This window comes from Misgurnus anguillicaudatus, chromosome 24, assembly GCF_027580225.2.
Source record: "Misgurnus anguillicaudatus chromosome 24, ASM2758022v2, whole genome shotgun sequence".
In the NCBI taxonomy this organism is placed as follows: Eukaryota; Metazoa; Chordata; class Actinopteri; order Cypriniformes; family Cobitidae; genus Misgurnus; species Misgurnus anguillicaudatus.
In genome coordinates, this window is record NC_073360.2 from 18,580,367 (window position 1) to 18,594,159 (window position 13,793).

Below are 13,793 nucleotides of genomic sequence, written 5' to 3' on the forward strand. Positions count from 1 at the left end.
CTTTATTCACAAATACATGTCAAACTAAACTGAGAAGATATTTAAATGGCGACTGAGCAGTTGGTTATGTAGATGTGTTTTTTCGTTTGCTCCGGTCTCTTATTTGGAGTCTGTTTAAGGGTTTAAATGATGATAGCCTACTTTGTCAAGTCCTCAAACTTTAAACTTCGCAAGTCCTCAAACTTCGCTTAGATTTCGGGTTAGTGTATAATATTTGGTATAATATAATGTATGTAAGATCCAACAGTAATGAATTCATACTAACGACCGACTTGAAACTAATGGTTTGACTGACTCAGACTTCGCTCCGCATGGGGTTTTAACGCCTTTTTTTCTGTAGGATATTTTTTAAAAAGAATGTAAAAAAAATACATATTTTTTACAATGTTTTCAACTTAAAAATACATACATACACATTATAACTTTAGCTTGTTGTGGATATTTCCTAATTATAAGCCTTCTGTGAAATTATGACAAAATGAAAAATACAAAAGACGCATGTCTTAATTAACATAATTAAAATAAACGAATATTCGAATATTCGTTCTTTATGAGCTTAAATATTCGAATAGTAAATTACTGGAAAATGCCCATCCCTAATTTCTTGCGACCTCCAACCCCAAGCCATTCTCTAGAAAGCATTTTAAGATCACATTACTTCAAGTTCGTACATCCACATCTTGACAGCAAGATTTTATTTTTCTACAGAGGCTTTTAGGGTCCTCCTGAATAAATTTAATGCAGTATGGCGAACAAATGTAGCTGTTATTGGTCTCTGACAATGTCAGCTTGATAGCCACAGGATCTTATCTAACATTCAAATGCACCGACTACGTTTCGTCTACGATTTAACAATAACATCATGGATTATCAGATGCTTCAAAGCAAAAGCTATGTGACCCTGTCTGTGAAATCCAGGCTGAAGTCTCATGATCTAATTATGAGATTAGGCGCATCAATATTTACTCAGTCAATATTTAATACATCAAGCTTATATGTTAACATAATATTATTTACATTACAATGATTGTAGAAAACAAAACAAGAGATTGTAGAAGTGATCATAGGCAGTGAATGTTGTAAGCCACTTCATGTAGCCATTGAAACACGGACAGATCACCACAGGAATAAGTTTGTATTTCCACATGTTGAAAGTCCATCACACACTTTTCTGTACACATCTGTGATTGCGTAAATGAACAAATCAATACGCAGGTGCTATGTTGTACCTTTATGAAACCATAAGGTAGTGAAGTTGTTTTGAAGGCAGGAAATCTTAAAGGAACAGTATGTAGGATTGTGGCCAAAACTGGTATTGCAATCACAAAACTTGTGGCTAAAACCGGTACTGCAATCACACAACTGGTGGTCAATACACAACATGACAACATAAACATCAGTTGAGGGCTGCAACTCCACTTTTTAAATGACAATATCCTGGCCAGACCACTGTTGTCAGTGATATAAGTATTTGAAATGAAAATTATTTCTTAATGTCTAGTGACATATCAGGGTCATTTTATGATTAATTGATATACATTTCTTACATACTGTTCCTTTAATCTGTTGGTACATTTTGAATAAACAACAAACTACAAAAGATTTACACATATCTACATCACTATGCTTTTATTTGTAGTGACTTACAGTGCATTTAATCTATACATTTTTATCAGTATTTGTGTTCCCTACTAGGAATCAAACCCATGACCTTTGCATTTGCTATCTCAATGCTTTACCAACTGAGCACCGGGAACACGTTATCTCTAGTTTTAAGGAAAGATATTCAAATTAAAACCATGTATGTATGTTTGCTTTAAACTACATGGAATGTGTGAGCTTCATTTGATGATCTATGAACCTCATATATGGCAAGATATCACTCAGAAGTCTTTATCATTTGTCTAATGCTTACACAAAGCAGAACCTCATTCCAGTAAAAGGTTTTTCTATTGTCTAAAATAATCTGAAGCTCTTTTGAATCTCAAGCGGCTGTCAGGTCATAAATTATGAATCTGAAGTGACTGGCAGGGCATGAAGGTACAGACACTGACACTTTAATAATGTAAAGAGAATCATTTGTCAATAGGTAAATAAAGCTCTGGATAGGCATTATAACAACTCATTTGTGTTTACATAACTAGGAGAAATAGCACAGAAAGTAAACTAGCTATTTATAACAACAGTAAAAGGGTCTGATAAAAACAAAAACAGATTAAAGTCACTGACAGTTTTCATCCGATACACGCGCAGTTCGATTCAAACGATGGCACGTGCCAAGTCTGCATCATTTTTTCCTCAGTCAAAACATGCGAGACGTAATGCAACATTTTTGAAGACTTAATAACTCAAGGTGGATTGAAAAAAACGATAACGGTGTTTTGCTTTTCGGCGGAGTGAAAATGATCGAGGTACGGTTACCATTCACGTTACCGTTAATGCATATAGATGGCAACACTTTATGAATACAATGTGTAAAGGAACGTACCTGGCGCGGTGGATCCGTCACAATAGACGAATAACTGATCAGACGAGATCTGTTTGTTGTCGATAAACAGCGCAAAGTCGTGCTTTTGGTTCACACGGCTCCATTCAGCGCTTATAAATGCGACACTGTGGATGTCTCGACGCTGCGCTTACCACAACTGTATCACATCTAAACGTTCGCCACCTTCAGTGGGTTGCCAGATGCCAGCTTTTTTCCCTCGCGTTACCATTTGTGTTTCCGTTAGAAACCCCCCAAAACAATACTTGGTTTTCGGTGGTTTAAAATTGATTGCGGGTTAAATTAAAATTCTGGTATTTTGAAATGTAATATTTGCATTAAATCTAACAGAGTATTTTGTTAATCGGAAATCTGTAATTTGTGTTAAACTTATGTAGAAAACAGCTACTCGTGAGAAACGTATAATCTCAATCTGGCAACACGATCACTGGTTGACGCGCTGAAGAAAGAAATAATAGCACCATTCTGATTGGCCCAGAGCTCTCTCGACGCGTTTGTGTCGAGATGCAGTATTGGTTAAAGCAAGCAGTGGGCTTTTACGCCCTCCTCCTCGGGTCTGTTTTGCAAGACCGGACCGCGATATTACACAGCTCTTAAAGGGAACTTGCATATTGAAAACCACAACTGAGTGTTAAGTTTTTATGTTCATTTTAAGACTGCATCATTTTAAATACATTTTCTATAAAGCTATGTTTGTGAAACAGCAAAATATATACACATTCTTTACACTAATAAAGTGTAATCATGAAAAATTGATGAAACATCCTGCAATGCATATATTTACTAAATGAAGGCTTGTTTACTTTACGAGGTTTATGTGGTATACATGGATTAAGATTGCTGATTAATGTTTCCTTTCTCCACACCCACTAGCAAAATAAACTTTATGCAAAATAAGTTGGATTTCACAGCAGATGTATGCAAAAGCTCAATTTAATCACACATTCTGTGATTAAATATAAGTAGCCTACTAATATATTTTCATTATGTTTTTAAAGAGGCAAAAAGCGTGTTTGTTATTTTACCATATGTTTACCGCATATTTACAGTAGGAAGTTCTCAATTCATTTTCTTTATCCTTATTAGTGAGTTAACAAGCAGACAAAAGTCACGTTGTCCCATGGGGACGGTTTTTCCTGGTCTGTAACTCCGGCGATTCAAATATCACCTGTGCATATTACAATAAAAAATATGACAGGCTATATGCATTGACTAACAAGCAGGTGGGTCAGCCATGGCATTTTAAACAATATGCCCCTAGAGAGTGGAATAGATGGTGCTGAGAAAGCACACCAAAGTGTGGGAACAGATGGGTCTTGAAAGAATGGCAGGAAATCACAGCCTGTGTGGGGCAACATAGTGTGTCACCGTATGGGCCTGTTCAAATCTGCAGTGGGACAGTGAGGGCCAGAGACAAAAAACATACCACCAAGTGTGAACACTTCCTCTGGCTTCTGTGTCATTCACTATGCATGACTCTTTGCATTGCATATTGCATGTAAACCAGTAAAGAAAAGATGTTATGATAAAAATAAATTGTCATCAATAACAGTGTGTTAACGTATTTTTTACAAAGCTAATAACAGCACAACAACATGCAAATACAGGTCAAAATGTGCATTGAAGTCAACATTAAAAACTTTCATAATAGATTTTTTTTCTTTCGATATAGGATATCCAATATATATCCAATAAAAAATACATGAAATCAATTTGATTTCATGTTGACTTGAAAATACATTAGGGGGCGGTTTCCCGGACCAGGATTAGCTTAATCCAGGACTAGGCCTTAGTTTAATTAGGAAATATAACTAGTTTTAACAAACATGCCTTACTAAAAACATTACCTGTGTGCATTTTAAGGCAAAACAAAGGGCCCTGATGTATTTTAAGATATGTAAGTGCAAGTTGTTTTCAATTTGGACAGCTCTTAAAAATGTTTTAGTCTAGAACTAGTCTAATCCCTGTCCGCGAAACCGCCCCAATGAGTTTGCTCACAACTGAATGAAAAATATTATGGTACAATACAAATGTGTTAACTTTGAGGAGCGTATATTTAAGAAACACTAATTCTTATCTGTGCAAATACTATGCTATGCTGGAGTTATGGTGGGTGGGAGGTTAACTGCAAGGTTTAAGTCGCACACAAATCATGCAATTTTATTGCAATAACATTTTTGTTTTTTTACTGCTGTGCAATTAGACACGGCACTTACACAGATTTAGAAGTTAACAGTTAACTGCAGACAGTTGACTTAAGGTTAGCCACAATTTTATTAAAAACATGTTTTGAGAAAGCACATTCTCTATAACTCAACATACAGTGCTAACTACTTGTAATGTGGGCTGTGATATGTGTCACAAAATATTTACATTTATTGCATTTGGCAGATGCTTTTATCCTAAGTGACTTATAGTGCATTCATTTATATCAGTATGTGTATCAACCCCATGACCTTTTCAGTGCTAACACAATGCTCTATCAACTGAGCTACAGGAACACCGAAAAGATGGCTGAAATGGCTGAACTTTGTGTCCTCTGTCACCCCTACCCAAACTGCAATCAAATTCTTAATCAGTCACACAGTGTCTGGCTTGATTATGTTAAAGCCTTTAAGCTCTGCCAAAAACAAAAGTTTGGGGGGCAGATGGGAGGGTGATAAAGGGCTTAGCCCAGAAAACTCGCCTCTCCATACACAAGATTATGCATCTGTACAGCATTTTGCATTACACCAAAATTTGTACAATAGCAGTTTCTGTACTTCTAAATTATGGAAGATGATGTATAGGTGATGCTTAGCCAAACAACAACAACAACAACAAAAAGTAAATAAAAGCACTGTCGTGCTGCTAGATGTAGCTCTATTACTGTTTTTAGTAACCTCCACTAGTTTATTAAAATGCCTGTGTCTAGTATAAAACAGTTTAGTCGTGGTATCCAACTGGGCTGATTGTAAGCAAGTCTGCAGTTTGTGCATAGCTCTGAGGCAGATGTTGTAAACACTGAATTAGCAGACTGTCCCCCACAGTTAACTGAGGTGAATCAGGCTCGGCACTGATTTTTGACTAAGCTGATTTTCATCACTTAATGTTTTGGGTTGTGATTCTGAAGCAGAGGGCGATTTAAGTTAAAGCAACATCAGTGAATTTAGTCATGTTGAGCAGAGTGATTATGCATATAACTCAAGAGCTCTTATTAGCTATAAGAGCAATGCGAGATTATGTAAATAGATCCTGGTTAGGTAAATTGGAGATGTCAAATTGTCCCTTTCCTCATTGTGTGTATAGATCAACATGTGCATTAGTTTGTGGACTGTGGAAGGAAACCAAATACTGTAGTACCCAGAGTAAACCCATGCTGACGCAAGGACCTCTTGACCCAGTCAGGGCTTGAACAGAGGACATGCTTGCTGTGAGGCAACAGTGGTCTGTTTGGGGTAGCCACTGTGCCGCCCAAAACATCTTTAGTAGAAAGGGGGGTCCCAGTACTTTTAGCTGTATGGTGTGTGTTTATTGATGACTGAGAAGTAAAAACTGTGGTTCAAATCATTTGTAAGTTTATGCGAGGATTGCAGCCAACCTGATGAAGTACCCTGCCTTAAACAGCATTGTAGGGTGGGCCCCACTGGTGGGGAATAGGAACATTACAAGTGGGGCATGACAAACAGGAAGAAATTTGGTCATTTTTGTGATCCATAATTCCTTTATTTATTGACCATACACTCAAAATGACACATTTAAATATAAGCCTAACTTTAAACAACATCACACTGTGAAGAAAAAATCACACCATAGCCTACAATAATGAATTAACATTGGAATGTTAATTGAAGCGAAACAAACACTTTAATGTGGAGCGGCGGTAGCGGGTATAAAAGTTAACAATGTGTGACAGAATGAAAAGAAAACTGAAGTTTGGCATCAGCAGAGAAAACCAAAACAGGCAGTTTTATAATCAACCAAAAAGCCAGCTGAAAGGAAAGTATGATGAACACAGTTAAATTATTATTATTTACTTTATTTAAGTGATAATACAGTTGCACGTTTATTGTCTACATTGAAAGTGTTTAATGCTTTTATGTTTTAAAATATGATGTGTTTAAATACAATTCTACAGTTAAACTTAAATCCTACTTGATTGCCATTTTGTTGGGGGGTTTGGAGACAGGTGGGGCTCGGAACCTTTCTCCAAAGTGGGGAATGTCAAATTTTTTTTGAGAAACACTGCCTTAAATAATGGAGTGCATTTGGGGTGGGACATTCTGTTTGATCAACCATTGGCAGACAGGACAAGTGTTTGAAAGTTAGTTTCCAGTCCATCTGGTGATCCAGAAATTGCACCCCTTTAAATTCTATTTGAATGAGCCATATGTTTATTTATTGGTTATAATTAGTACACACCTAGTTTTGGAGTCTAGTAGAGACTGTGCTGTCTATGTAATAGAGCACATGCCGGACACCTCTGCAGGAAACGGCCGTATCCGGCCCCTAAAGGAAAAAAATGAGACCTTCATTTGTTTAACATTCAGTCAAGCTGAAAAGTGAACAAACAGCTTCGTCTAAGGTCACTGCTTCTAAACACATTCGATATCCGATATGCTGATGTTTAGCAAGAGTTAATTGAGCTGAAATAAGTTTTATAGCAAAATTATGACCCCATTCTCTTTTCAACTTAAAAACAGGTTAAATGTCGTATTCAATACTGTATGTTGTTATCAACCACATAGGAAAGGAAGGAGGATGTCCAAGAATGTTGCATTATTCAGATTGTGTGGTAATTGTATCTCGCTGCATGGTCATATATATCTTAACCAGAGGACAGTGAAACATATCTGAGGGTCACAAGACGTGGCCTTACTGTTATGTAGTGCATTCCACTGGGTCCTTCAAATACTGAGAGGGCACCTTTTAAGAGACATCCACATAAGAGATCACTGACCTCCTTATAATGTTGCAGGGTCAGGAGCAGTTCGAAGGCAATAGACCAAAGATTTATAAGAGGTAGGTTTCATGTTTCTAAAACGGAGAGGAACATGAATCTTACCCATAATGACCTGGTTGAAATATCAAAATTATTATTATAAGATAGAAAATGTGTGTGCTATCCTTTAAGTTGTAATTCATACACATTTGTAGAGAAAAAGCTTAACATGAAGGCTGGCCTAATGACATCATACTTTTTTATATAGTTATGTATGTCCACTGTTGTTTTTTTACACATCAAGAATCTCTAAGCAGAACAGTCTACACCTCCGTTATTTTGGCTATGTGTTTGATTACCAACCAGCCATTGATACGGTCAATAATTTTTTGGGGGGTCTTTCGAGTGCAGCGCAATAGCTGTACAGAAACTCTGTTCCTTTATGAAGGAAGAAAAACAACACAATCCAGTAAGGTATGTCAATGCAGAAGTAATAAATCAGTGGAGCTGACAGAAAAAAACAACAGAGGACATCCTCTGTGGCTCACAGTTGATAAAAAGATTCAGTGACCTCAGGTCTCGCAGAATTGACTCTCACATGGATGAATTAAGCCTAACTATCTAACTTGTTATGGAGCAAAAAAGCTAAGTCTGATTTATTAAAGTGAGCAAAGCTACAGTAATTCAAAGCTAATGTCACGGCTGGCAGAAAAGCTGATGACAGAGCCTCAAAGATATTCTTCATCTCTGCAAACAAACAATGAGCTTAAGACAAGCGAATTCATCATCCACCCACCATTTAATCTTTATTTAAAAAGCTATGGCAAGCCTTCAAAATAATTAAATTATATATTGTAACATGAATTCTTTTTGTTTTTGTTTAAAAACATAAACATTAGGGGGGCCATTTTTTGATCGATCTTGGTCTTGCATTTGGGCTTTGTCTTGGTCTCAGACTATGAGGACTCAAACTTTATTTTTAAATCACTCAAGAAGACCAGTAAGCCAGGAAGTAAGACCAATTTTTTAGGAATATGGGTGATTCTTACAAAATTAGACTTATAATTGTCATGTAACATTTTGATAAAAAAAAAGTAAATTCCATCGAAATAAGAAGCATTTGTTGTTTTTTCCACATTTAAGGGGAAAATTTTCATTACCGCAATGTATCCAACTGTATTTGGGTTCATGGACATGAAAATATTTATAATTAAAAAATCTAAAAAATAAAAAGCTTCAGTGCATGTTATACTATAAACATTTACAGTAAAGAAACATGTGGTATTTGGTGATCATTGGTAAATGTAGAGACAATAATAAGGAATATAAATGTGTCCAAGACCAATTTGTTTCATCCTCCGCAACAATTTTCAATCATTGTTTAAGCCCTCAAGAACTTTTTGAAAAAAATTGTTGGAAGGGACATAATTGACTGTGACACTCAAGATGGCTAACAGGTAAGCAGTTCTTATTTTTTCTCTCCAGATAAAAGTTAAAATTTTGTTTGTCATAGTACCTAGACAACTTTTTAGTTCTCATTACTGAAACATGAGTTTGTAAATGCATATTTAATGTAATATCATGTTGCGGTAATGATCATTTTTTTATGATGATAATCTAAAAAATTTAAATAATTCTATAGGAAATATTTTTTAAATCCTCTAAAAATAATGGTTATAATAGGTTCAGACCTTCAGATCTTATATGTGCAAAATCATGTGTGTGGTTCGTCATTTCAAAATATGTGTTCTGTGCATCGAGAGATCCTGTATCCATCTTGTCAAAATAAGTGCAGACGCGTCTAAAGGGTTTATGATAAAAGAGACGCTAGCGTTTGCCAGATACTTGCATAATCTCATGCGTAATCAGAGTTTACTGTTAAGGGAGTGTCTTGTGCGTATTTTGTGAACGTGAGCGTCTCTTTTATCATAAATGATTTTGACGCGTGTGTAGTAGGCACTTATTTTGTCAAAACACGTGATGCACATGGTTCACATGACGCAACAAACAAATATTTTGAAAACGCAAGCAACAAACATGACACTTCGAACACTTACAGTATTTTGAATTAGCGCCCATCAAATGAGTAGTCACGATCTGATCTCACCACCTAACCAAACATCCTCATATAAGGCATATAAGCTTAAATTAAGCACTTTGTGGATTCATTACGCAAACCAGGTGCTCATATGTGCAGTGAAGCTCTATTATGTCTCATAGACTTCCACTTTCATCACACTTTGAGAAAACAGATGGTTATGCTGTGCTGTCTATTCCCAGGCAGGCACATCCTCAAAGACAGACACACACAAGAACAGTGGGATGTAGCATGCTGCACGTACACACTGAAAATGTATACACCCCCCTAAAATATGAGTTGGGGTGCAAATGAGGATTTATCTCAGATCGCATCCTGAAAGCACAAGGCACTTTCTCTAATCAAGCTCAACTGATTCGTTCTTTAATAAGATTTGATAGCTAATTGTCTTCCTTGAGTTTTAAATGGCCTAAGGATTCATGGTCTCGGACAGTGCCTGTGTGGCGAAATATGAGACCAATCAAGGGCCGAGACGGTTCTGGAGACCTTATAAATGTGCTAGGTCAGACATTTTGTCGGTCAGTATAAAGGACAAGAGCACTCTTTTGTCTGGTATGTGCTACAGGATATGCATGCTTAGTGTCTTTCTGCAACTTATCTCAATCCCCTACTGTGAAGCTGCAGTCCCGGCCTCTGCCACCCAGGGAAAGGTGTATTTGTCATTTAGTGCAGAGATCCATTAATGTTTTTTTACAGTGGGGTCTGGTTACACTGTCTCAACACCATCTGTGCTCAGGGGCACAAAGCCAGTGTGATCCTCCTGTTGCTGAGAAAACATACCGCGCATATTCACATACTGTAAAAATATAGTAGGCCTAATCTAAAAATCATACAGCATAAACATGCATAGAAAAAAGAAAAGGTTCATTATTATTTTACTAATTTAAAAAAAAGTTTTTGCTACCACACATTTATGCTTTATTTGTTAAAATTAAATAAATCAGTTATTTCAATTTAGCATAGTGATATGGAATTGTAATGCGGTCGTACATGGAGCTACTTCTCAGGTGTGTATTCACAAAAAAATAATGCACACCCTTAGAACGTTTCTCAACCAATCAGAATGAAGCATTCAACAGCCCCATGCAAATCTAAGTTAAAATTAGTGCTGCCTCACGCGACTAATCGTTTGCAGACTAAGGGGCCAGTCACACCAAAAGCGCTTTAAACGCTTGCAAACGCAAGGCGCGACGCACTGCCTTTTTAAAAAAAGAGCAGTGCGGCGCGGCTTTTCATATTGCTAAGCAACCACCGAGTCAGCTGTCTTGTCAATCAAATATTGAAGCGTGAGCGCTCTTTTGCTGTTAACTGTCATATTAGCAGAAACTTTAATAAGAGGGCGCTTGCTCTGACCTTGTTTGAGGGTGAGCGAGTGGAGTCCGGTTCTTCAAAGCAACTGTAAACTTCCCTCAGCACAACGTAAGGCCCGCCTCTCCCCTCATTCGATTTGACAATGGAAGACGCGAATGACGTCAGGCGCTTCTCCGCTCTCAGCGCCCCTTCAAAAACGCATGCGCGGCAGGCGGCAGAAAACCGCAAGGCGCTCGGCGCGCATAAACAGCGCGCAAACGCGCCCTGCCCATAGAATATCATTCAAAAAAGGCGCCTGCAACTGCCATAAACGCTTTTGGTGTGACTGAGCCCTAAAAGTTTTTGTTTACATAATATATGTGTGTGCACTGTGTATAACAACCATGTTTATATAAATACACACACATACATGTATAATTTTAAGAAAAAAATGCATTTACATAATAAATATTTATATATAATATAGATTATTATATATAAATAGAAACATGTATATACACATGCAAATATTTCTTAATTATATACATGCGCGTGTGTGTGTGTGTGTATTTATACATAATTATTATACACAGCACACCCACACACATCATGCAAACAAAAACCTCTATTCTGCAAATGACCAGTCACGACTAATCGTGGGCAGCACTAGTTAAAATCTGATTATGAAATTAAGAGCATCAAAGTTTAATTTAATTCATTTAACGTTGAATTTCAGTTTTTGACATGACATCAATTAAAAATATTATATAAAAATAGGCCATAATTTATTCACATGAATACCATTCTAGGTCTATGTGACTTGCTTTCTTTAGCTGAACACATTTAAAATTATATTAAATAGTATAGTTGAAGTTGAATAGCGACTCTTCCTGCCTTGTAATAGCACTGAATAATGCAGGTCCCATGACTTTTATAACATAAATGAACAGTGTTGGGGAAAATATTAAGTTACTGCCCAAAAAAGTAACTAATTGTGTTACTTAGTTACTTTTCATGGAAAGTAATGCTTACGTTATTTTTAAGTTAATTTTGCGTTACTTTTTCTTACTTTGCTGAGGCTTGATCTCTTTCAGGCCTTGCAGGTGCAAAAATGTCAAGCTCTGGCCTAAATCTACGTTAATATGTTCAGTTTAATTCAGTATGTTATTTAATTTTTAAATTGAATTAATTAATATGAAAATTAACTCGTATTACTTTTTTAAAAAAGTAACTCAAATATTATTGTGTACATTTATAAAGTAATGCGTTACTTTACTCGTTACTTCAGAAAAGTAATAATATTACGTAATGCGTGTTACTTGTAATGCGTTCCCCAACAATGTAAATGAATATGGTCATAATAAAAATCAATCATGTGCTATAACACTGAGTCTGATAAGCCTCATGAGGTTGATAATAAGAAATAAAACCCTCATTATTTTACCTTAGCAGCACCTGTGACTCACTGGTTTAATTCTGGCACAGCAACAGACAAGAGATATTTACATTTTCTAAAAGAAAAAAAAACATAACCTACGCTTAACCACGTAGAAACTGAGTGGGAGGTTGCCAAGGCCTTTCCATGCAGTTGCTAAGGGGTTCTGAGAGGAGCATGGTGCTAGCAACGTCAAGGTCAAGATCACAGGTAATGTATATAGGCCTACTTTATATATAGTATACTATATATAAAGGTATAGTTTACATGCACCATAATTTTAAATAAAAGCTGTCAAACGTAGCTGTCAGTTCGGTAAGATATATTTGGAGTCTGGGCTGACAGGCTTTTATTTATTTATTTATCTTTTTTAATAAAATCTCCTCTCCTTGCACCTTTTAATATATTAATTATTAATATAACAATGGAAAAATCCACCAACAAACATTTAAGAAAGCTGTTCAAATTAAAATCACAGAGATGTAATAGAAACCGCATTGTTTACAGCCTATAGGAAAGGTAATTAATATCTTAAACAAATAGACACAAACAGTGATAATAATATGTAAATAGACACCCCCCAGTTGGAAACTAGAGATCAATACTGTCTGGAAAATCAACATGCTTAATTGCAGCGGTGAAAGGTGCTTAGTTATCCGAAATCCATATTTCCATTTTAGCGTTGACGCTAATCCTCAGATGGCACCATAAAAAAGAAACACATTAAAAACAAATGGCAGAAGATACGGGGCTGCTGGGATCAATGCAAATATTTTAACTTCAATTCTGTGCCAGACCAAACTAAAGCCATATGTCAAGCGGAAATCACCAAAAGGCCATGTTTACTTCATAAAAAGATCATGATCTGCTTTTAATTTAAAGCAGCCATTTCAGACTTTCTAATGATTCATTCTAATGAAGTGTGTAAGGAAAAAACGTCCTATTTCAATGAGAAATGACTCTTATATCTCCCAACTAGGTCAGTAAGGTTTAAGCCAGGGTTTACAATTTAAAGTGCTGTAGGCAATAAAATTAGCTGATACTATTATGATTATGGACCAGCTGAGCTATTAAACAGGACAATAAATATACATCTACAGTCTAAAGTACAACCAATCATGGTATAGGGGTTGAGCCGGCACGTAGACATAAGCATCTCTCTTCAGTTTTTAGTTATGTACATGCAAAATTTTATGATAAAGAAATGGGTAGCTTTCTCTAGTGGCTTGGGAGTTGCAATGTGTGTGGTCATATCACAACATACTGTACCTCAAAGATATAAGAAAGTACAACCAGGCCAAATGAGAACAGTGAGATATGAAATTTTTCAGACACTGACTCACACTGTGCTGGCTCAAGCGATTTTTTAAAGGCACAGCTGGAAATACTTGAGTGCCAAACCACTGCTATTTAATTAAAAAAGAAGCCTTTCCGAGAAATTATGTCATAGAGGGAAAACATGTAAAAATTGGGGCAGTTAATAATGTATATCGGCAGCAACAAGAAGTTATAGATTTAAGCAATGCTGTGCTTTATTACTATT

General features: G+C 36.3%; 1 protein-coding gene across 2 annotated transcripts in view; it reads right to left on the reverse strand.

Annotated features, from left to right (window-relative positions):
* The window catches only part of tpst1 (tyrosylprotein sulfotransferase 1), a 47,058-nt gene extending 44,368 nt beyond the window's left edge, over window positions 1-2,690 (reverse strand). The window contains exon 1 of one of the 2 annotated variants that reach the window (XM_073863557.1): window positions 2,489-2,690. The gene's annotated coding sequence lies outside the window, so the exon portion shown is untranslated. The remainder of the gene's footprint in view (window positions 1-2,488) is intronic. The other variant, XM_073863558.1, reaches the window with a different exon arrangement.
* Window positions 2,691-13,793: the final 11,103 nt, after the last annotated feature.